The sequence below is a fragment of the Hyaena hyaena genome, unplaced genomic scaffold (assembly GCF_003009895.1).
Source record: "Hyaena hyaena isolate Hyena2069 unplaced genomic scaffold, ASM300989v1 scaffold_525, whole genome shotgun sequence".
Taxonomy (NCBI): Eukaryota; Metazoa; Chordata; class Mammalia; order Carnivora; family Hyaenidae; genus Hyaena; species Hyaena hyaena.
Window position 1 is genome coordinate 934,145 of NW_024081157.1, and position 24,586 is coordinate 958,730.

The following is a 24,586-nucleotide window of genomic DNA, read 5'->3' on the forward strand; positions in this document are numbered from 1 at the left end:
TAAAACTACTGAAATATCTGATCTGGACAAGGGTCTTGGTCTATTTGTGTACTTTGGGCAAAAAGGTGTCTAGACAGGCATTTTAAATTAATAAATCTTAAATCTAAATTTCATATTTCATGTGGCTACTAATAATTTCAAAATACAAAACTAAATCAATCAAAATTAGGATCTACTGGGAACCTCTACCAGACTACTTTGGGAAATTATGTGCATGGTGGTAGTGATGTTTTAACATTTTTTTCAAATGATATGAAAACAAATACTGCAATATATCCAAACAGATCAACTCCAGGTAGCTACACAAAAATAATTACTTAAAAAATGAAAGAGTCTCATAAATACACTATCCACACATTCCCAAAATTATAAGACTATTTTCTCCAAAGATTTTTGTTCAGCAATCTGTTTTGCCAGTAATACATTCAACACAGAAATGTATAATAACACAGGATTAAAATAAGTGGTTACATTGACTTATATACTCTAAATTAGGGTTTCTCAACCCCAGCACTATTGACATTTGAGGCCAGATAATTCTTTGTTGAGAGGGACTGTGTTGTGCAGTGTAGGCTGTTTGGTAGCATCTGTGGCCTCTATCCACTAAATGCCATTAATAGATTTGGCAATCAAATGTCTCCAGATACTACAAAATGTCACAGGGTGGGGTGGGGTGGCAAAAAATCACCTCAGTTAAGAACCACTGCTTCAAATAAATTAAATTTCTTGATTATTTTTAATTTTTTTTAACGTTTATTCATTTTTGAGAGACAGAGTGCAAGTGGGGGTTGGGGACAGGGAGACACAGAATTCGAAGCAGGCTCCAGGCTCGTAGCTGTCAGCACAGAGCCCGACACAGGGTTCGAACTCATGAACCATGAGATCATGACTTGAGCTGAAGTCAGATGCTTAACCAACTGAGGCACCCAGAAGTCCCTTATTTCTTTATTGTTTCTAAGAAAAAGGTTACAACTGACTTCTGCTTTGTGTGTATTTAAATAATTATGTGAAAGGCACAGTAAGGATACAAGTTATAAAAACAGTTTTTGGTAAATCTTTTTTATCAATTCATATCTGTATTAGGATCACTGCATCACTGTTTAAAAACAGCTTTAATTATTCAGAGGTGGCATGCAATAAACTGCACAGTAATATAGTAAATACCCATGAAAAAACCTCCACAATCAAGACAGTGAACATACCCACTTGCTTCCAAGGGCCTGGTTTCTTTCATTCAGCAAAGTTACTTTGAGATTCATCTGTATTGTGTGTATCAACAGTCCAGGCCTTTTTATTAAGTAATATGGACATATCATAATTTATCCATTCATCTACTGATGAGCATCTAGATTTCAGTAGTTATTACAAATAAAGCTGCTGTAAAGATTCGTATGGAAGTGTTTTCAGTGTCTCGGTATAGAATAGCTGGTAGGTCTATATTTAACATTTTAAGAAATATACTATTTCTTAAAGCGCTTGTACTATTTACAGTCTCAACAGCAAAGTACAGAGGTCCAGTTCTTTCATACCCTTGCCAACCCTTGGTAAGCCTTTTTGGTAATTCTAATAGGTATGTATCGGTAGCTCACCTACGATTCTAATCTGCTTTTTGCTAATGACTAATATTATAAATGTAATATAAATATTTTGAGAGTTCTTTACATATCCTACATATAAATCCTTACACAACTGATTTGCAAATATTTTCTCCCACCTTACAGCTTGTCTTTTCATTCTCTTAATACTTTGTGAAGAACACACACATTTTTAATTTGACAAAGTTCATTTTATCAATGTGTTGTTTTATGAATCATGCTTTTGGTGTTACATTTAAAAATATTTGCCTTGGGGATGCCTGGTTGGCTCAGTCAGTTAAACTTCCGACTTTAGCTCACATCAGGATCTCATGGTTCATAAGTTGGAGCCCCACACTGGGCTCTCTGCTGTCAGCACAGAGCCCACTTCAGATCCTCTGTCCCCACCTCTCTCTTCTGCTCCCCCACTGGTTCTCTCTCCCTCAAAAATAAACTTAAAAAAATAATAAAAATATTTGCCTAACTCAAGATCACAAAGATTTTTCTCGTGTTTTTGTCTAAAAGTTTTATAATTTTAGGTTTTTATATTTAGGTCTATGATTCATTTTGAGTTAACTTTTGTAGGCAAGATACAGATGAAGTTCATGTGCTTGTATATATGGATATCCAACTGTGCCAGAATGATATGTCAAACAAGCTATCCTTTCTTCACTCAACTGCCTTTGTACTTTATTAAAATTCAGTTGTCTATAAGTATACATTGGCTTATTTCTGGACTTTTCTATCCCACTGATCTATTTCTCTATATATACACCAACACTATACTGTTTTGATTGCTTTAGCTGTATAGTGATTGTGATATCAGGTAGTATTAACTCTCCAATTTTGTTCTTCTTTTTAAAAGTTCTTTTTTTCTGCTATTTTATTTAGGTCCTTTTCATTTTTACACGAATTTTAGAATCAAAATGTTGATTTCTATATATATATAAAAACCTGCTAAGACTTGGGAATGAGACTGCACTAAACCAACAGATCTATTTGGTGAGAGCTGTCATCTTAGCAACAATGAGTCTTCCAAACCCATAAACAAGGAATACCTCCCCAAATATCTAAGGATTCTTTAATTTTCTTCAGCAATATTGTGTAGTTCTCAATATTTCATACATGTTGCTATGGCCAATGGTACTGATTTTATTAAATTTGAATTTCTGTTTGTTGCTAGTCTATGAAGTATAATTGATATGTATATTGATCCCATATCCTGCAACTTTACTAAACTTACTTACTAGTTTTAGGAGTTTTATAGGTTCCAACAGAGTTTCTACAGTCCAGTCATCTGAAAAAAAAACAAAAAACAAACAACCTTTTACTTCCTCCTTTCCATTCTAGATGCCTTTTGTTTTTTTGCTTGACTACAATGCCAACAACCTGCAGGATACTATGGAATAGAAGAGTCAGAGTAGACAATCTTGACTTGTTCTAGGTCTTAAGGAAAAAGCATCTGGTCTTCCACCATTAAAGTTACAGTATCTGTAGTTTTTTCAGAGTTTGCTCAGAGTTACTTATCTGGAATGGAAGTAAGATTATCAAATGCTTTTTCCTTTCTGCATTTACTGAGATAATCCTATGGTTTTCTTTTTCAGTTAGTTAACAGTGAATTATACTGATTGCTTTTTAAATACTAAACTAACCCTGAATTCCTGGAAAAAACATCACTTGGTCATGATGTTTTGCTTTGTTTTACAAATGGCTACATATGATTTGCTATAATTAGTTTAGAATTTTTGCATGTATTTCTGTGTAGTCTTCTTTTCTCCTAATGTCTTTGTCTAGTTTGAATATAAGGGTAATGCCGGCCTCACAAAGTTAGTTAGGAAGTATTCCTTTCTCTGCAACATTCTGAAAGTCTTTGTTTTAAACTAATATAATCTATTCCTTAAATATTTAGAATTCACTAAATTCTAAATTTAGAATTTAGAAGCCATCTGGGTCTAAGGGTTTTTTGGTAGGAATACTTTAATAGAATCATTTCCTTTCATAGATACAAGTCTATTCAAGTTGTCAATTCCTTCTTCTTGAGTGTAGTGTGTGTGTCTTTTGAAGAATTTGTCCACTTCATTTGTGTTGTAAAATTTATAAGCATAATGCTGCTTATAAATCCTTATAATAATCCTTATTATCCTTTTATTGTCTGTAGAATCTGTAGTGATGTCACCTCTGTCATTCCTGATACTAACCAGTCCGGTTAGGGCTTTATTTATTGTTCAGAAATTCCCAAAGGGACAGTTTTTGGTATCACTGATTTTGTCTATAGTTTTCCTATTTTTTATACATTTTCCCACACTGAACTTTTACCATTTTCTTGCAATTACTCTGGTTTAATTTTTTTTTTAATTTCTTAAGGTGGAAGTGAGGATCATTAATTTGAGATCTTTTTCCTTTTCTAATATAGGCATTCAGTACTATAGATTCCCTTTATTGGCAGCTCACAAATTCTCATGTTTTGTTTTCATTTAGTACAAAATACTTTATAATTTCCTTTTGATCTATTCTTTAAGCCATCAGCTATTCAGCACTGTATTAGTTTCCAAGTATTAGTAAATTTTCCAGAGTTTTCTGCTAACAATTATTTCTAATTTAATTTCACTGTGACCAGAGAACATAAGTTTTCAATCCTTTTAAATTACTGAGATTTGTATTATGGCCCATCATGGAAAATGTACTTAAGAAGAATTGAGAATACTCTGCTACTGTTAGGTGGAATATTCTATAAATGTTAATTAGGTCAAGTTGGTTGACACTATTGTTCAAGACTTCCCTATGTTTTTGATTTTCAGTACTCAGAGAAAGGTACTGAGATCTCTAACTAAAATAAAGAATTTGACTATTTCTCTTTGGAGTTCCATCAAGAGAATTTCTGAAATTCTCTTATTAGAGGCAAAAAATGTTTAGAAGTGTTATGTCCTCTTAACTAACCAATTTCTTTATCATTACGTAATGATATCTTTTATCCTTGGAAATATCCTTTACTCTGAAGTCTACTTTGTCTATATTAATATAGCCATTCTATCTTTCTTTTGACTATTTTAAGTATGGCATATTTTTTCCATTCTTTTAAGCTATCTGTACTTTTATTTTTAAAGTATGCTTCTTATAGACAAGAATATATAGTTAGGTCTAGCTGTTTTATCTAACCTCCCAATCTCTGCCTTTTAACTGGTGTTTTTAGACCACTTACATTTGATGTGATTATTGATATAGTTAGGTTTACATTTGTTATCTTGCTATTTGTTTCTATGTGTTCCATGTACCTTTTTTCCCCTTTTTATGCCTTTTTTTAAAATTAAATAACTATTTTCTGATGCCATTTTATCTCCTTTGTTGGATTACCTATAACTCTTTTGAAAATAGAATTGCTTTAGGATTCATCGTATATATCCTTTAACTTACCATAATCTACCTTCAAGTGCTGTATAAAAAATCTTATAACAGTATACTACCTAATGCCGTATCTCTGTACCTGACAAAATGGGAGACAAGCATTAGAAAAGTGTAAAAGAAATAGTGACAAGAAATTGAGACCTCCTTGGTTTCATTTAGAAAGGTAAATAAGAGGGGCTCCTGGGTGGCTCAGTTAAGCATCCGACTTAAGCTCGATTACGATCTCACAGTCTGTGGGTTAGAGCCCCACATCGGGCTCTGTGCTGACAGCTCAGAGCCTGGAGCCTGCTTCGGATTCTGTGTCTCCTGCTCTCTCTGCCCCTCCCCACTCATGCTCTGTGTCTCAAAAATAAATAAATGTTAAAAATTATAAAGGGAAATAAGAAACAAGAAGGAAATAGACATTTAAAGATTAAAACTCTGTATCTCTGAAGGTTACTAAAACTGTTAAAGGATTTTTTTAAATAATCCTTAAATTTGTGTTTCTTTCCCAGTGTGATTTTTTTTATGTTAGGTAGGCTTTGAAACTTAAAGGCTTATCTGCTTTGTGGCCTTTATAAGGTTTCTGGCTACTATGAATTGTTTGATGCTGATTATGTTTCAATCATGACAAGACTTTCCCTCATGTCTTTGCATACAGGAAACTGAGGGGAGACTTATGGCTAAAACTGCACAATAAAATTACATTCTTACCTTTACCCTCCCACTGTGGATTCTGTGATGTTCACTGAAGTGGAAACTGTGTCTAAACGTATTCTCAGCCTCATTTTAATGGCAGTTTTTAAAAACACACAATTGGATCACATGCTAGTTGTAGACTGCTTGTCACTTTTTTCTTGCCACCTTCCAGGGCTCCTTTTCTGGCTCTAGTAAAGATACCCTATCTGCAACAGAATCCAGGATTCTGTAGTTCTCTAGTGTCACTTCCTTGTATTTTTTTTTTAAACACAATATGAGATAACATGTTAGGAAGTATTCTATTAAAATACACTTAATGCATCCATAATTAAAGTATGTATTATGTATTCATGCTGGTGTTCTTTATTGTTTTTTGTTTTCTTACTTCTAGTGAAGATTTCCAAGTAAAATATTTTGGAGCATATAATTTTTTTAAATAAAACCATACTCCCATAAAAAATTAAAACTCAACAATTTTACCCTGTGTTCCAATCCTAGTTCTGCCACTTATGTATTATATATAACCTTCAGCAAGATGGTTAGCCTTTCTGTTTCTACCTCTTGAAAATGAAGAAAATAACAGTACCTATACTTCACCAGTTTATCACAATGATCCAATGAGTTAATAAAGGTAAAATGTTTAGAACAGCACCAAGCCTCTTTTAAATCCTTAATAAATAAATACCAGGTCCTATTATTCAAACTACATAAGACAATATTTTTTTAACGCTCTATACACTACCTAAAATATTTCATGCCCAGTTCACACACTGGGTTGCCCTATTCTAAGTGAAGGTACAAGCAAATTAACTCCTTAGGCATTTTTAGCTATAAGAAATTAATTCATGTTACCTCAATTAGCATCATATATATGTCATGTAGATATTAAGTGTATGTATATACGATGTCATACATATATGATGCTATTTACTAAAACATTTGTTATATGCTTAGCATTGTTCCAAAAGTTTTATGTCATCTCAGTTAATCTTCATATCAGCCCTAGAAAGAAAGATAATAATGATGCTCATTTTACAGATGAGGACAGAGACAGAGAAGCTGAACAACTTGCACAAGGTCACAAGTTAGTAAAGGACAGAGCCAAAATTCTACCACCAAAAGTCTGACACCAAAGGCTGTACTCTTTTTCCTGGGAAAAAAACTGGATATGGTCTCAAGAAAGGCAGGTACCACAGAAATACTAGAATAATAGAAGAAGAATATCCACAGAGCCAGAAACCAGAATCTTCAATCTCTTGCTCTATGCTTGTTCTCTCTCTCAGATCTCATGGTTTCTCACTTTGAATTTTGTGCTTCTCCCAACATAGATGACCTATTCTTTTCTCGTCCCACCTTATGCTAATCTTGCCCCACATTATCAAATGTAACTATCCCCCCCCCACAAATAAACCCTTCAATCCAAAGCATGCCCAAAAGACTAATTCTTGTTATATCTTTAGTCATGCTGTTTCCTAATATATACTTTACACCTTAACAAAACACATTCCTTAAGGAACACTCTGGCCCTCCCCTCACTGAGCCTCCTCTCCTGTCAACAGCTCTTCAATCTGACACCTAACTACATATGGTCTTATGCTATTTTTTTTATCTTATGCCATTTACTGTGATTTCACATATGAGATTTCATCTTTCACCAAGAAGATGTAAATGAGTGCAAGGCCTAAGATTTAAACTTCTATGATAACATTCACAGTACTGTGCTTACATAAAACATTCAAAAGTACTGTTCATAAAAAAAAATAAAAAGCAAAAAGTAGAATTTCTTATCTGTAACATATCCTCAAAACATTTCTCTTTTAGTAGACTTACCCTTGTCCCTCCAGCTTTAAGAGATAGGATCTAAAACCCATATACCTACAAAAACTACATCCACAAACCAAAACTGAAAAGTGGCAGAGGTTATCCTAGCAACAACTTTATAGGATAAAAGCTATGTCAATCAAATTTACATACTAATTCTCCACCTATAAAACCTTAAAATCTATGAAACTCTATAAAGATTTCAGCACATTCACAGAAGAGTACCTTAAGAACAGCAACAGAAAACATATAGATTTGTCACATACGTTAATTCTAGAAGGCCAGAAAAGTTCTAGTCAAAACCTGGGAATCTAAATTCGAGTTGGAAGTCTAATAGAAATAATTTACTTCAGTAACCCTAGAGATCTAGAGTAACCCCTCATAGGAGAGAATCTCAGCTGTGAGTATACTTGATCTTCAAGGTCCTGAAAGAGGAAGAGTGAAGAACGAATTCAAGCTAAGTACTTGGCTTACACTTTCTCATTTGATCCTTACAATGATCCTATGAGAAGACACTCTTGTGCCCATCTATAAAAAAGGAATCCGAATGCTAAAGAAATTAAGTAACTTGCCCAAATTCACATAAACTTGAAGCACAGGATTAACGTCATGTTTTCTTTATGTTGCAAAACTGTTATTTTAAATCTTAGTAAATTATTTGACGGATTCTAAGAACACTCAGGTGCCTTATGAGAATTTTAAGGCAACACGAAATCACAGTTTTAATATTCACATTCCTTTCAATGAAAATTAAACTATAGGTAAGATACACATTTACTAAAAAAGGCAAATGATAATTTTTAGACGAGACACAACCAGAATCCACAGCCAGATTGTTTCTCAAGCAAGCACATTTTAAGTCCATGATTCCTTGTTCAAAAAATCGCTAGCGGCATCAACTTTATGACAGCTGGCCAAAAAAACTGGATAAAAAGACAAAAACTAGAGGGGAGTCTGGGTGGCTCAGTTAGTTAAGCATCTGACTGTAGGCTTTGGCTCTGGTCACATCTCATAGTTTAGTGCGTTTGAGGCCCCCCACTGGGCTCCGCGCTGACACTGCAGAGTCAGCTTGGGATTCACTCTCTCTCCCTCTATCTCTGCCCCTCCCTTGCTCACGCTATCTCTGTCTCAAATAAAAATTAAAAAAAATTAAAAACAAAAAGACAAAAACTAGATCTTGCATTAAAATAATCGAATGAATTAAAGCTAAAAAACACTTAAGTGATAAAAATACTAGAAGTAGGGGTGCCTGGGTGGTTCAGACTGTTAAACGGCTGACTCGATTTTGACTCAGGTCATAATCTCACAATTCATGGGTTTGAGCCCCACAACAGGCTCTGTGCTGACAGTGTGAAGCCTGCTTGAGATTCTCTCTCCTTCTCTCTCTGTCCCTCCCTTGCCTGTGCACATATACTCACTCTCTCTCTAATCATTAAAAAAATACTAGAAGCAAACACGTGTGATTTTTTTTTTTTAATTGTGGCATAGGAAAGTCTTTCTAGGACCAACAGTAGAAACAAATAACAAAGAGACTGATATATCTGACTACAGAAAATGTAAGAGAGAGTGATATATCTGACTAGAGAAAACGTAAGACACACACAGTAAAATATATTATTTCATCAATCTAAGATGAGTATATTCTCACCTTTTAATGTCTTTGAAATCAAGATGTTTCTTAAAATCAAGAATGTCATGGTTTAACTGACAGCATATTATTCAGTCTTAGTTGTACATAAAATAATGCATCTTACAGTTGAAGCCATCTTGGATTCAATAAGATACTCTTAAGTGACAAAAGATAAAATGGAAAAGATCTAAAGCAAATGACTTAATATTCTTAATACACAAAAAGCTCTTTCATGTTATTAATGTTAACAGGGTGTTTCAACTGCACTGATTATGTATCATTTCTTAGGTTACGGGTTAACTGTACCAGTTTTTTTATATACTTTTTGTGTATCTGATTTATTTCATTAAAAGACTTTAAATCAAAAGACCTATGCTTTTAAAAGAACCAAGAAAATGAGTAAAAGGTATGAAAAGGAAACTGGAGAAAGTGACACAAATATCCAAAAACATGAAAATATAAGTTCCACTGAAAATGTTTACAAATGCCAATTAAAACAGAAAGCATTTATTACACAACAGATCTATGTATATGCTTTTACAGCCTATCACCAAATCCATGAGAGTATACAGAAAACACTTATACACCATGGGCAAGAAGGAAAATGTACTTAACCTCCAAACAATCAACCCTTCTTTTAAGAATCTACCAAAAGGAAATGATCAGAAAAGTACAGGAAGACCTATTAAATAAGGATGTTCATTCTGTCACTGTTTATAATATATAAAAGTTAGAAACAACCTAAATGTCCATCAAGATTCCTTAGGTAAATTATGATACACCCATACAACAGGATACCATGTGACCATTAAAAATAATGGCATAGAAAAACTGTCTGTGAAAGCCATATAAGTATTCCTGAAGTATATAAAGACTATTTTATCCTTGTTTTAATATTTACGTTTTTTTCTATTTATTTTTTAAGTTTATTTATTTTGAGAGAGAAAGAGAAAGCACAAGCATGTGAGGGGCAGTGAGGGGAGAGGGAGAGAGAAAGGGAGAGAGAGAGGGGAAAGGGGAGAGGGAGAAAAGGAGAAGGGGAGAAGGGAAAGGGGGAGGGGGAGAGGAGGGGAGAGGGAGGGAGGGCGGGCGGGCGGGCGAGTATCTCGAGCAGGCTCCACACTGTCAGTGCAGCTGACCTCTTAACAACACAAGGTTACCTGCATGGGTCCACTCAAACATGGATGGTTCTCAGTAAATACAGTCCAGTACTGTAAATGTATTTTCTCTTCCTTACAATTTTCTTAGTAGCTTTTTCTTTTTTGTAGCTTACTTTATTGTAAGAACACAGTATATGTATTAATCAGCTGTTTATGTCTTCAGTACAGCTTCCTGTCTACAATAGGCTATTAGTGGTTAAGTTTTGGGGAGGCCAAAAGTCATATGTGGACTACTGCACAGAAGTTGGCGTCCCTAGCCCCTGTGTTGTTTAAGGGTAAACTGTATTCCACCTTCTCTCCTGTTTCTATAAACTCTCCCTACTCCTAGTAAGGCAAAAGCTAATCCTCCCACTTGTGCGTAGATCAGGAGTCATCAAACCAAAGCCCACGCTATCTAAGACCGCCTTCACGCTACAAAAGTAAAGCTAGGAGTAACAGAGACTGTGGCCCACAAAGCCTAAAGTATTTACTATCTAGCCCTTTAAAGAAAAACTTTGTTGACTCATGCACTAGACCATCTCCACTCTCAACTAATATGGGCACTTCTGGTTGAAAGGGCTCACTAAGTTCCATGCACATAAAGTAAGATGCAAACAAGACACATATGACATCAGGGATGTGTCAGATATACTGATGACAAAAAAAAAAAAAGATCTTAACAAGGAGAAGCCACATATAAAGGATGAAGACTGAATGGCGTAAGACTTTGGAATGATCACTTGAAAGTAGAAAATTATAGTGCTCCCTTCAATCTTGAGGGAAAACTATTTTACCTTGGAATTCTATACCCAGATCAGCCAAATTATTAATCAGGTATCAGTGTGGAAGAAAGATATTTTCAGCGATACACACATTTCAAAAATGTCACCTCCTCATACACTCTTTCTTAAAAGTTACTAAGGGATGCATTCCACCAAAACAGAGGAATAAATGGAGAAAGAGGAAGACATGGATCCAGAAACCACAGGCTCTGACACAAGGAAAAGGCAAAGACAATTCTTGGATTCATGAAGGGAAATTGCAGGCTGAAACTATATGGCAGGAGTGGGGAGCCACAATACAGATTTGAGCAAAAGCACGGGAAGACCTAGGGGTTTTCCAATTAAAAAAAAAAAAAACCTGAACAATCTGATGTGCTTAAGCAAACTGGGACAGCTTTAAAAGAAAAAATTAGAGACAAATGGGAAATTAAGCAAAATTCAAAAAAGAAAAAAATTTTTTAATGCCAAGAAATATAATCTTAGGACACTGCAAAATGCAACAGCAAACATAATTACCAAGTCATAATAATGTGAACAATGAACACTGATTTAACCAAAAGCATGATATACTGGGAGATAAAGGAGAGGATTTTCAAGGTGGTCTAAGAATCCGAAAACACAGACTCACCTTTCACAGTAGCAAGCTGGGAAATATCTAAAATTGAAAAACAAGTAATATTTTAAAATATGGAAGTAAATATCAGAAGAAACAGCTAAAAGTATGGAAAATGGTTGCTCTAAGAGCAGAATATAGGAGGCAAAGTAATACCAAGATGAGACAGGAGATGGTGTTTTTCATTCTAAGTCCTGTAGTACAATTTTCTTTTTAACTGCATAGTTGTATTATTAAAGTCAACAACTGTTTGTTTTAAGGCAAAACTAATGGTTTTTGTGTCCTTTAATGTCAGTTAATTCACTCACCCCACAAATAATACCTAGGCATTGACTATGTGCCAGGTACTTTTCTAGGTGCTCAGAATACAACAGTGAAGAAAACTAAGTCCTTGCCCTCATGAAGCTTACATCTAGAAGGAAGAAAATAATAAACAAATTCATGTATGCTTTAATGTCAGATAAATTAATGTTGTGAAGAAAAATAAAGGTAAGGGTACAGTGCGATAAGGATCCTATTTAAGTAGGGTTTTCAGAAAAGGGCTTCTTCCAAGAATCAGCAAAAGGAAAATCAAGCTGAAAGTGAAAATGTGTTTTGAGACAATGTCGGGGCACCTGGGTGGCTCAGTTGGTTGCACGTCTGACTTCAGCTCAGGTCATGATCTCACGGTTCGTGGGTTCAAGACAAGCCCCAAGTTGGACTCTGTGCTGACAGCTCAGGGCCAGGAGCCTGCTTCAGATTCTGTCTCCCTCTCTCTCTGACCCTCCCCTGCTAACACTCTCTCTCAGAAATAAATAAAACATTAAAAAAATTTTTTTAATGTCATAAAAGTAAAATAACAGAAGAGTATCACTTAAGTTCTAAGTGAGAACTTCATTTTAGCCTCTCATACTCCGAAGCAATGAATCATTCAAGAGCCTCTACCAAAAGTTCTCGGTAGTGACATATAAATCGCTGGGGACCCTCAACCTAAGTCATGAACAAACACAGCTATGTATAGTCTTCCTACGTCCATAACTAGCCCTTAATTAAAGTTACTAGGTAGGGACACCTGGATGGCTCAGTCAGTTAAGCATCTGACTTGGTTTTGGTTCTGGTCACAATCTCGCGATTCCTGGGTTAAAGCCTCAAATCAGGGTCTGTGCTGACAGCCTGGAGCCTGCTTGGGATTCTCTTTCTCCCCTTCTCTGCCCCTCCCCCACTCCGTTTTCGTTTTCTCTAAACAAATAAATAGACAAATAAACATTTAAAAAATAAAGGTACTGTGTATATTTATACTTATTTTTCTTTCCATAGAATACATAGATATTTATATTTTAACTATGTAGTTAAACATTTTCCTAAACCAAAAGCTCAACACATTAATCAAGATTAAAAAAAAAAAATTCCACATTACTTCGAAGTTACCAAATTTATCACATCCAATCTTCATTCTCTCACTAAAGAGGAACCCTAAACCAATGGGAATAAGACACATTTAAAGAAACAATTTAGGGGCGCCTGGGTGGCTTAGTCGGTTAAGCGTCCGACTTTCGCTTAGGTCATGATCTCGCGGTTCGTGGGTTTGAGCCCCGCGTCAGGCTCTGTGCTGACTGCCAGCTCAGAGCCTGGAGCCTGTTTCAGTCTGTGACTCCCTCTCTCTCTGACCCTCCCCTGCTCACGCTGTCTCTCTCTCTCTCTCTCCTAGAAATAAATAAAACATTTAAAAAAAAAAAAAAAGAAAGAAACAATTTATAGTGTAATGCAATACATTAACTTTCCTCTCCAAGGTACTCACTGGCTGAGTTAGAGTTTAAAACTTTTTGAATTATCTTTCCACTGAAAACTGAGTAACTGAAAAAATATAGTATTCAGATTAAAGGGGTAATTTTATTCTAAATATAGTTGTTATAAAAACCTAATATTCAAAAAATAGGATTGATTTTAATACATCTTATTCTCAAGACACTTATACCATTAAAAGTACATCAAAACTATCTGTGTCTTTTTTATATAGCAAAAAAAGTGATACTTTTAGATTTTAAATAGGTTTTAAAGTTTAACTCACGAAAAGAAAGCAAATTTAACTAATTACATTTCAATTAAGAGTAGGATTTAAAATTTAAAAGGTATTTAGAAATTTCTGGAAAAGTAAACCAGTAACCATATTGTACACTGACCTGTAACACTAGATGCTGACGCTTTCCCCAAGCTCTGCACTCTGGAGATGGAGCGCTGGACTATAGTAACAGCTACAACCGGGTACTGGGTTGACTGCTTGCTTACTATTGGTCTAAAATGGAAACAGGGGCACCTGGGAGGCTCAGTCAGCTAAGCGCCAGACTCTTGATTTTGGCTCAGGTCATGATCTCACAGTCATGAGATCAAGCCCAGCTTGGGGCGTGGAGCCTACTTAAGATTCTCTCTCTTTCTCTCCCTCTGCCTCTCCCCAGCTCATGCTTTCTCTTTGGAAAACAATAAATAAAAGGGAAACAGTAACACCTATATAGGGTCAAAATTAATTATTGGCAGTCCTCTCAATGAGAAATACTCATGTATTTAAGTATCAATAACATATACATAAAAGCTTTCTTATCTGCAAAAAGAACTATACCAGTATTTGTCATATTTTAATCAAAAACAAAAACTATCACTTTCAGTTAAGTTTCTCTCATTTTAGCAGTAATGGTTATCAGATTCTATGGGAGAACAGTAGGACACCAGTCCACTCACACACACGTGCCAGAAGAAGAGAGTATGTTTTAAAAATTTAGACTTAAAAAAAGAGACTCCCGTATAAACAAATAAGTGCCGAGAGATTATTTTTAGCAAATATTTAACTATACAAACCAAAAGACTAAAGCTGTTTAACCACATGTAAACTCTGCATCATCTGACTTCAGGTAGAATGTTTATTTTTGGTTACACTTGAGAACCAGATACTCCATGTATATAAACATCAGCATCTTTTTTAAACAACTGCTTTAATGCTTTTGTTCACTCAGTAATAATTCCCACTATTCTTAGAAGGAAAAACACAAACAATATCCTTAAACTAAAATTCATGGCAAGAGTTGTTACTTCTTAATCCTTTAAACTAACATTAAACAAACAGCATTATCTGACAGTAGAGTAGTGGACTATTTGCCCACTTACTCTTTAAACTCCATCAGAGCACAGACCTTTTTCTTTGTTGTATCCCCAAAACTGAGGCACCTAACTGGCACCAAGTAGGTCCTCAAGAAATATGTGTGGAATGGAATGGAATGGAATGGAATGGAATGGGTGAGTGAGAGAGTGAAATGGGCCTCTAGACTAAAGCTTAAGTGTTTTACGTTGCAAAAGAACGTTTTCACTTATATATCCATCACTCATTACAAACAACTATAGTGTCAACTGTAATAACGTGATAAACTGAAAAAGACACATGTAGGTACTTAAACACACACACAAGTGTATTACTTACGTGTATAATAAAAGTAAAAAAAGTAAAAGAGTTCAAAAAAACTTCTTTTGAGAAATTTTGGTATGTTCTTTCTGATATATATATGTGCATACACACATATGTATCAGAAAAACATGTTGCAATCTTGATAAAGCAAACACCATCTTTAACGTTCTGTTGCAATGTGGAATAATGTAGGCAAAATGAACAGTGTCTCACCCAGGACATTTTCAAAAGTCAAATTCCTTAATTCAATCAAAGGTGGAATGAAATAGAAAAATAGATCTCACCATTTCAAAATTATACTGAATTTTAAAGAGGGAAAATAAACCAAGCTTAAAATAAATTACAGTGAAATTATTAATGCAAAAAGGCATCTAATATCCTTATATTCGATTTTTAAGCAAAGTTATTTTCCAAATTTTTTAAAACTAGATTATGAATTGTATGCACACAAAGCTGGAGTTAGTAGTTATTTTTTATTAAAATAATACCGTTTGGATAACTTCCTTCCTAATTCTCAAGTTCATAGTAAGATATTCAGCAGTAACAGGACAGTAATACACATATTTATGATTCTACACCACCTGCACAAGCATAATTATCTGGGTGGAACAGGCTTTATAGCGAGCATGCTATGATCTGTGACTACATGGATCGAAAAGTTCCCCAAGATTCTGATGGTCATCTTCAAAGGGACTTAAACAAGCGCCGACTTCACGGTGAATACAAAAATACACCAAAGTCAATTCATAAACACCAGTACGAAAACAAGACTCTCTATAAGAACTACAGCGCTGGAAGAAAAAAAAAAATCCAGGGCACATAAAAGATAAAACTCAATTCATTGCTGCCCGTGTTTCCTACTTTACGGACTTAAACGCCGGGTATGACACTTTTTTTTTTTTAAGCGCTTTCTTAAGAAATTTAGTGTTTTCAGTTGCCCCTCCTCCACGGTTAACATCAATGCCCTTTCTTCCTCCTCCTCTACCCCTCCCAGTTCAAACAAATTAACATTTGTACTAAGGTACCTCCTATCAGCTCGCAGCTTCTTCCCAAACACGCCCACGTACACTGAAACTGGCCTGCGTCTACACAACACTGAGCTACAGGAAAAGGGCTCCAAGGGGGGCAGGTGGGAGGGTAATTTAGCTCCGCACAGGTTTACAGCTATTTTCCAGATATTGGCTCCTCACTCTCAGCTCGGGTTTCTGCCAAATCACCTCCGAAGCATGGTGTTTATGAGCCTACCTAATCCGATACTGCATTGGAATTCCGGATATTTGCAGACAGATATCCCGGCTTTGCAAGTGTTTGATCAGATCGGTCCGGAATCTCTCCTCTCACTACGCCCGCTCCTAGCTGTACAACAACCCGACCTCCGGCCGCGCCCCCGACCCCGGCCCCGGCCGCGCTCCGGGCCGGAGGCCAGCGCAGCGCCAGCCCCTCCGGGTCCCGGGCTGGCGGGCTACCGGGGCTGCGGGCCGCTCCGCAACAGGTCACCGTGACCCGCGGGCGCGGGTTCGCCGGCGGCCCGCTCGGCTGCCGGCTTCGGGGGCGCAGCGCCAGGGCCAGGGGAGGGGGTGTGGCCCGGCTCCGCGGTCTCCGCGCGGCGGTCAGGACTCGGGCTCACCTGAAGGGAGGCTGAGGCGCAGCCCGGCGCCGGGGCAGTGCGGGCCGCGGCCAGGGGCTCCCGCCACCCAGGAGGGAGAGAGAGGCGGCCGCACGGGGCCGCCGCGCCCCCGGCCTCGGGACAGAGACCGGGAGCGGGGAGCCCACGGCCGCCTCCAGCCTCCGAGAGCGAGCCGCCGAGGGAGGCGCGGCCCGGGGCGCCCAGCGCCCTCTTCCCTCAGCCCGAGCCCCCTCTCCAAGCCGAGGGCAAGCAGCCCTGGGGCCCGCGGCCAGAGAGCCACACCGCAGCGGCGGAGCCGCCGCCATTCCCCGCGCCGCCGCCGCCGCGGCTCCGCGCCTCCCGGGGGGCGCAGCGCACCCACCTTCCCTCCCCCGCACCGCCCGCCGAGGCTCCGCACCAGGCCCGCGGCCAGAGCACCGACCTGTGCAGCCGCCGCCGTCGCCTCGGAGGATGGGAACACGACGTCGGCCTCAAGGTCCGCCGTCGCCGCCGCCGCCTAGGCTAGCGCCTGGCGACCCGAGCAGTCGGCGTCTCTCATTCAGCGCCCGCCGCCGCCGCCGTTCGGGGGGAGGGGAGTAAGCTGGATCCACCCCGTCCGTGCCGCGGGTGGGGGAGGAGAGCGGACCTGCAGGGCGCGCGCAGGGAGGGCGGGGCGGAGCGGCGGGCGCGCGCACCAAACGAGTGCGCTCGCGCGTGCCCCCAGGGCCGCGACCGGCGGGGTCTTCGCCGCGCGCGCGGCGCCTGCTGCTCCGCTGCCCCAAACGCCCAACTGCCGCCGGGGACCGGTGATCGCGGCGCGCGCTGCCTGCCGCAGCCCCCGCCCCCGCGCCCGCGGGAGGGAGGGGCCGCTACCAGCCCAACGGAGGGGCGGTAAGGGTCGGAGGGCTGACAGGTGGGGCGCCGGCCACCCCTCCCTGCAAGGGGCCCGCCATCAGCGCCGGCACCTCACCTTTAAGGCCGAAGAACAAAGTCAGGAAACACTTGGTCCGCAGATGAAATATTCTGCCCGCGCCATTGGTGTTTTTAGAATTAGTCGCTGGGAACAAGTGAAGGGGCTCCACTTGTGAAGAGCCGCCCCACTGCCGTAGGATCATAAATTCTGGTGATCAATACTCTCACACATTAAGATTCGGGAAGTGTTAGTAGAAGTAGGCCTTTGTAAGTGTTTGCTGAGGACTGCCCGCGGCTTAATAAGCAAATGACAGAAATTTGGCATCCCAGGGGATCGCAGATTGATGCGGTCCAGGTGAAAAGTATTTTCACGTCAATGCACGAACAAGATTCTGAAATATCAAATATTTTCTGTGAATGAAAAAGGAATAGATTCGTTATAAACGGCGAAAGGGTGTTGTTTCAGAGGGTGCACTGTATGGGGCGGCCTACTTAAAATTAGCACCATTTGATGCAGTGTGACTATAAATGGAAGGTTTTAAGGGAGCCACCTGTATATATGCTGTCATTAGACCATTTGGAAATGGATGCTTATTTGATGATCTGCAACTCTTCAGGCAATTTACAGTAGAATGTGGAAGGAATATTGTGTACTGACTAGCATTGGGTATGAAACATGAAAGGACCAAAATTGTTCCCATTTGATTTCTTTCCTCCCCTTTAGAACTACCAAGCAGAACTGATTAATCTTGTATATTGAAGAATGCTAATTATTTCCTCCTTTGACCGCCTGGTATCATAGCCCTTGACTCTTAGGGAAGCTAGAATGCCCCCTTGAACCCCCTTCCCTCAAATAGGGTCACTTCTTTAAAGCTTTTTCTCCAGCTCCCCACACCCAAAGGTAAGTTTAAAAAAAAAAAAAAACAAGAATAGACAAAGTTTATGGTTTTTCTTTATTGCATTTTACTTTCAGAGAAAGTCTTGAAAAGAATCATGATGAAATCACTGGGAGAAGTAGAGAAACCAAAAGTAGGGAATAAAACAACTTTCAAGTGAGAATAGACTGAGAAAAAGGAAAACAGACTATTGGTAAAAAGGGGGGGAAAGGGGAAAAGTATTATGTATACAGGAAGTTTTCCCATAGATGCTAATTGCTTCAAGTCCCAAAGAAACAACTGGCAAACAGAATTAGCACTTGGAGGAAAAACCCTTCTAGTTATCAAGTTAGGTAAATGTTTATTCTTTTTAAAGTGTTAGTAAGAGATTAAGGAAAAGGTGGTTGGCTGTGTGCCAACAATAATACATACAACAATTATATATATGCATAGATACATATCCCATTATCACCGCTTTTAAGAAATAAGAAAACCAAGAAACAACAGGGAATTCTATTTTGTATTAATGTTTTGCAGTTACTTTAAACTTGAATTAAGGTTTCATAAAAACAAATGAGCCTGTGTTCCTACATCTGCCAATAATTTTCACAGTTTACTGTAAGAGCAGGGAAGTTTTTCTTTTGGACTTTGAAGAGAAAAAGGCATGTGACTCATGAAGGTAGGCCATGGATATACTAAATTCTTATATGTACTGACTTTCTGAGTTTGGAATAATTACTCAAAATCTGTTTCTCATGATACCTTAAAATAATAGTTTCATTAACCTTTAGAGTTGTATTGAGTTCAAATTTCTGAAAGTGGTAAGATTAAGGATTTGCAAATAAAAACACAGAAAAAAGGTTTATTCTGTGTCTTTTTTTGTCATAGCATAGAAATTATTTTAGAAAGTCAACGCCCCTTCCATTTATTGATATGCAAATCAATAATCTTTTTACATTTAAAAGAGAATCAGGAGCAAATTTCCTTTACCAGAGCATCTTTTATCACAGTTAAATTCTGTGAGTTGCTAAATGTATTCCTTTTGCTTTTGCCAGAAGACAAGAAATAATGCAAAGTCTTCGTATAACGAAGAGTACTAATGTATAAAAGTGAAATGTCATTCTATAAAATAGAAATCAGTAAGAATTCAATATGTTTAAAATCATTTCAGAGGAATCACCATTATGTAACAGTTCTCTCACTATCCATCAAAATTATTGCCAAGGGGTTAGCCAAAGAACTAATTTAGATATAGAACAAGCAGTTTCAGAGACAAGAGACCGCCACAGCAAGAAACAAATCAACAAACAACTCATCTCATTATTGCCGTCAAAACAAAATCAAAGTTAGAAAGTTTATTATTTCAGGGGCACCTGGGTAGCTCAGTCGGTTAAGCGTCCGACTTGGGCTCAGGTCGCAAGATTACAGTTTGTGGATTTTGAGCCCCAAGAAGGGCTCTGTGCTAACAACTCAGAGCCTGGAGCCTGCTTCAGATTCCTTATCTCCCTCTCTCTCTCTCTACCCCTCCCTCTCCTTAAAAAATAAATAAACATTAAAAAAAAGAAACTTTATTATTTCAATAACACCTAATTCTATTACAACCAACTGAATTTAAGTAACATACACCTCTATTATTTCTTTAAACCATTGATTTCTCTTTTTAAATACATATACTTGAAAAAATATTTTGAAAATTTATTTTTGAAATTTTTATCGGTTATGTTTGCAATATTCTGATTTCAAATACAGGCAAAGTGACATACCCAAAATTCACTTTAAGGGAAAGGGTATATGGGGAGGACATTGAAGAGATAGACACATATCCTCCAGAAATCTGACACCAAGTTACAAGGAGAGCCTCCCACAATTCCCAATCAAGTGAGACATGCCACAGATATTAAAGTACCAAGAAGAAAGATAATCAACAGTCCATTCAAATATGAGCACCAACTGTCAAAAGGCATAAGGCCTAATTTAAGATTGAGCTGTTTCTCACATGGGCAGCTCTACGCAGGCAATGGATCAACAGAGGAGTATTTACTTGACGACGATTAATGTTTCTCCGGAACAGCTCTTGGGGACCTGCTAGTACTTAAATACAATTTTGCATGAACTAATCATTTTCAACATTAACTTTAAAGACAATGTCAGTAATGCGTCACTTATCTGACAAGATAAAAAAAAGGGGGGGGACACTGAGGAATTGAATATAACTAGATATTCTGGATAGCATAGGTTTTCTTCTTAAAGCGCTAGAAATGATTTAATTTAAACCACATGTATTGATTCTTTTCTGAAATAGCACCAGTTTCTCTGCCTTAAACTAATAAAACACAGTATAGTTTAACCTATTCCTAATGACCCAGAGGGATTTTATAATCAAAAACAGTAATACCAGGATGTCCCTAGGAGCTTAGAAGTACTTAGTATCCTTCACCCTATAATAAATAATCATGGCCTACTAAGTTCCTGAATTCCTAGGGGTGTAATTGATCTGGATGGTGTTCATGATTGATCTTCCTGCCGTCCCCTCTTGTTGCCATAGCTCTCCCACAGCACTGCTTGCATATATATACACATTCACACAACTCCCTTCGAATTGTCTTATCACATTAGCCTGGGAAACCAACCAACCAATATTTTTAATGGATATATAAAATAAGAGGAAAGAACCTCAGAATATGCTAAAACAACTCAAGTATTTGGGGGCATTTACTCAATGTAAAGGCCATTTGCCTACTTTTCCTATTTCCCTTAATATTTTGGAGATATGAATAAGTATATTCAGATAAGTGAATTATTATTGCGTTCTACGATCTTTGTATAAATTTTAGGCATTGCTCTTTATACTTAATAGAAAGGATCTCTGTCGATAATACTCATCACAGTAGATGCCTATATATCCTGCATTCAAAGTAGGGTTAGAATACAAAAACCCCAGGAATTCCTAAATCCATACCAGTAATACATAGATATAATAAATGGAGAAGAAGGGAGTGCTCTTATTTATGGTGGAATGTTGAATGCCAAGAGGTAAGGGTGGAGGGCATGCTGGAATTAGACAATCATTATTTTGCAACCATTGTGGCGAAGATTAGGTAAGACAAAACCCATCAATGGATGCTAATGTAAGGAGAAATTTTGATGAGGAACAGGACATTTGCATCATCTTACAGGTCTTCCTATAGACTTCCTATTAGTTGCGTAGGAAAAACACCAATGATACAGCAGAGAAATTGGACAAAATCTTGACCAGGTAATCAAAATTAACATCATGAGTGAGGGACAGACGAACATTGTTTGCCTTGAGATGTGATTCCCAGAGGACACGGCACCGAATGAGGAAATGAAGAATTCTAATGGGGAATCTAATAAAGAAATATCAGATCCCCAATGAAGAATGTTCTGGGTTTCGTTTTGTCTTTTACTTAGGGTGGGGGAGGTGCTTGGTGGTCGTATTCTTCAGGGATGTCAGTGCCATAAATGACAAAGGCTATGAACATATCCCAACTGAAGAGCCATGACAAGTAAATGCAATATGAAACACTACACTGGAACCTTTACTGGAGGGGAAAATAATTCTATAAAGCACATTATTGGGTTAATTGGCAAACAGATGGTAGATTGATTAGATAAAAGTATCAATGTTAAAATCACTCAAGTGGATAACTATACTGTGGTTATGTCCCTAAATGCTGCAGTATTTAGGAGTAAAAGACTAGAAGGTGTGCATGGCTGAGAAATACCTCGAGAGTGAGGAGAAAATAACATGTTAAGTGATGCTGGTAATGGGTGTTTGGGTGTTCCTTGTAAATGCCTATAAATTTGAAATTATTTCCATATAAAAAGCTATATTTTTTAATATTAGGATTTCAAAAAAGGAGCAGCTGTAAAAGTTGTCCATAGACCCTAACATTACAATTATTTTACATGACCACCTTACTGCCAAATCCCATAGGCTTTGTTGACTCCTTCCCTGAAATTGTCTCATCTCTTGGGGTAAAATTATAGAAACAATGCATTTCATAATTGAAGAGTTATCCTACCCAACTTTTAAATCTTATGAATGAGGAAACTGAACCTCAGAGATTCGAGATTTACCCAGGATCCCTTAACCAGTTAGCATGATGGCACAATCTTGATTCTATTTCCGTGTTGATAGCTGCTAAACTGCTACTGCTCAGTTTCTCTCATTTCCCCTTTTCCCCCTTTCTATCCCTGAGTTTTCTATGGGCCTGTATTCTCTCCTAACTATGACCATATAGGGGACTTAGAGAATCTTTCAGTTTCAGCTATCACTGCTCCATTGGGAATTCTCACTCAGACTTCTGTCTGATTGCCTCAACGACATCTATATGAGGACATTCCATCCTCTACATGTTTAAATCTCTACATGTCCAACCTCTACGTATTTAAAACTGAAACAGCCACAAAAGAAAAAAATTAAAATAGCTAATAAAACCTATAATAGGTCCATCCTTACTGATAGACTAAACAGGATTATATTTTGCCTCAAAGACTGACCAGTCAAAGAGATCTATACTTTTAAGGTTTAGCCAAGATGTGGGCAACAGTCTCTTTCATACATTGATGGTGGGAGTTAAAATGAGTATATCTCTTCATTGGACATTGTACTGAAAGCAAGGAAAATTGTATTACATACATACCCTTTGACCCAGCAGTTTCACACATAGAATCTCGTCCTTCAAAAATGTTGTGACGAAGTTCAAGGAGATATACAGGACTGCTCATTAAATATTGTCTGTAAGAGCAAAAATTGAAATGCCAAATGCCCATCAATATGGGAGTGGGTAAATGCAATTATATTATGTCCTTACAATGAAAGGATAGCCCTATGTGAACCAATATGGAAGAAAACCCAAGCAGGTTGAAAAGACCTATGACCACTAGAGTTCCATTTCCCTTTCTTGGTTGGTACATACATAGACATCAGCCTGGAAAGCTATGTGAACAAACTACCACAGTGGGTTTACCCAAAGAGAATGGAATTGGGGGTGGGAAAGGGGACCCTCAGTTTTCCACTTTACATAGTTTCATAGTTTGCTATTGCTGTTGTTTTTTTGTTAGAAGTATGTATCCCTTCTCTCAACAATACTAAAACATGGAAAGAGCCTAAGTGTCCATCCACAGATGAATGGATCAAGAAGATGTGGTTTATCTATACCATGGAATACTACATGGCAATGAGAAACAATGAAATCTGGCCATGTGTAGCAACATGGATGGACCTTGAGAGTGTTATGCTGAGCGAAATAAGTCAGGCAGAGAAGGACAAATATCATATGTTTGCACGTATAGGAGGATTAGGAGGAACTTGACGGAGGAACAAGGGGGAGAAGGGGGGAAATGGTGGGGGAAAGGGAGAGAGGCAAACCATGAGAGACTCTTGAATGCTGACAAAAACTGAGGACTGATGGATGTGGGTGGGAGGAGGGATGGGCATGGAGGAGGGCACTTGTGGGGATGAGCACTAAGTGTTATGTGGAAACTAATTTGACAATAAACTATTTGTAAAAAAAATAAATTAATTAATTAAAAAAAAAGAAGTATGTATCCCTTTATAAAAGTAACAACAAAAGTGTTGCTTTCTTTCTAACTTGAAATGAATTCCTTCATCCCCATTCCCGCCAACACCACTTCCCATCATTCCTTCTCTCTCCTGAGCATTAGAATCACCATTAACCCTTTTCTTTTCTCTTTGTTATTATTTATCCATTTCGTCCTGATCCTTATAGTTTTTTGCAGGTTTTTTTTCTTTTGCAAATATTAGCCCAAACTATGTACATAGAAAAGAACTCCTACTTGATCTCTTAGGGTTAGCTACTCTCCAGACATTTTTTTTCTTTTTTACACAAGCATTCCTACACCATTTTCATTGTGTCACATGTCTTCTCTATCCCACTCAGAAATCCCCAGTTGTTCCTTGTGATTTACCAAGGTGACATCCAGGGACTTCCATAACCTCAGCTTATCCCATGAATTCACCTCATCTCCACTCCACACACTAGCCATGCCATCCATCCTTCGATTTATTCATTCAGAAAGCAAACACGTATTTCTCCTCACAAACACCAGTTATAGATCTACTCCTATCATTCCATTC

General features: G+C 38.0%; 1 protein-coding gene across 11 annotated transcripts in view; it reads right to left on the reverse strand.

Moving 5' to 3' along the window:
* Nucleotides 1–17,309, reverse strand: part of RALGPS2 (Ral GEF with PH domain and SH3 binding motif 2) — a 153,805-nt gene extending 136,496 nt beyond the window's left edge. For 2 of the 11 annotated variants that reach the window (XM_039255419.1, XM_039255416.1), the window contains exons 1-2: nt 17,118–17,299; nt 2,822–2,871 (exon numbers count right to left, since the gene is read on the reverse strand). The gene's annotated coding sequence lies outside the window, so the exon portion shown is untranslated. Of the gene's footprint in view, nt 1–2,817; nt 2,872–11,654; nt 11,682–13,798; nt 13,827–17,117 lie in introns of those variants that run through there. The other 9 variants (XM_039255415.1, XM_039255409.1, XM_039255410.1 and 6 more) reach the window with 8 other exon arrangements.
* Between the last annotated feature and the right edge of the window lie 7,277 nt (nt 17,310–24,586).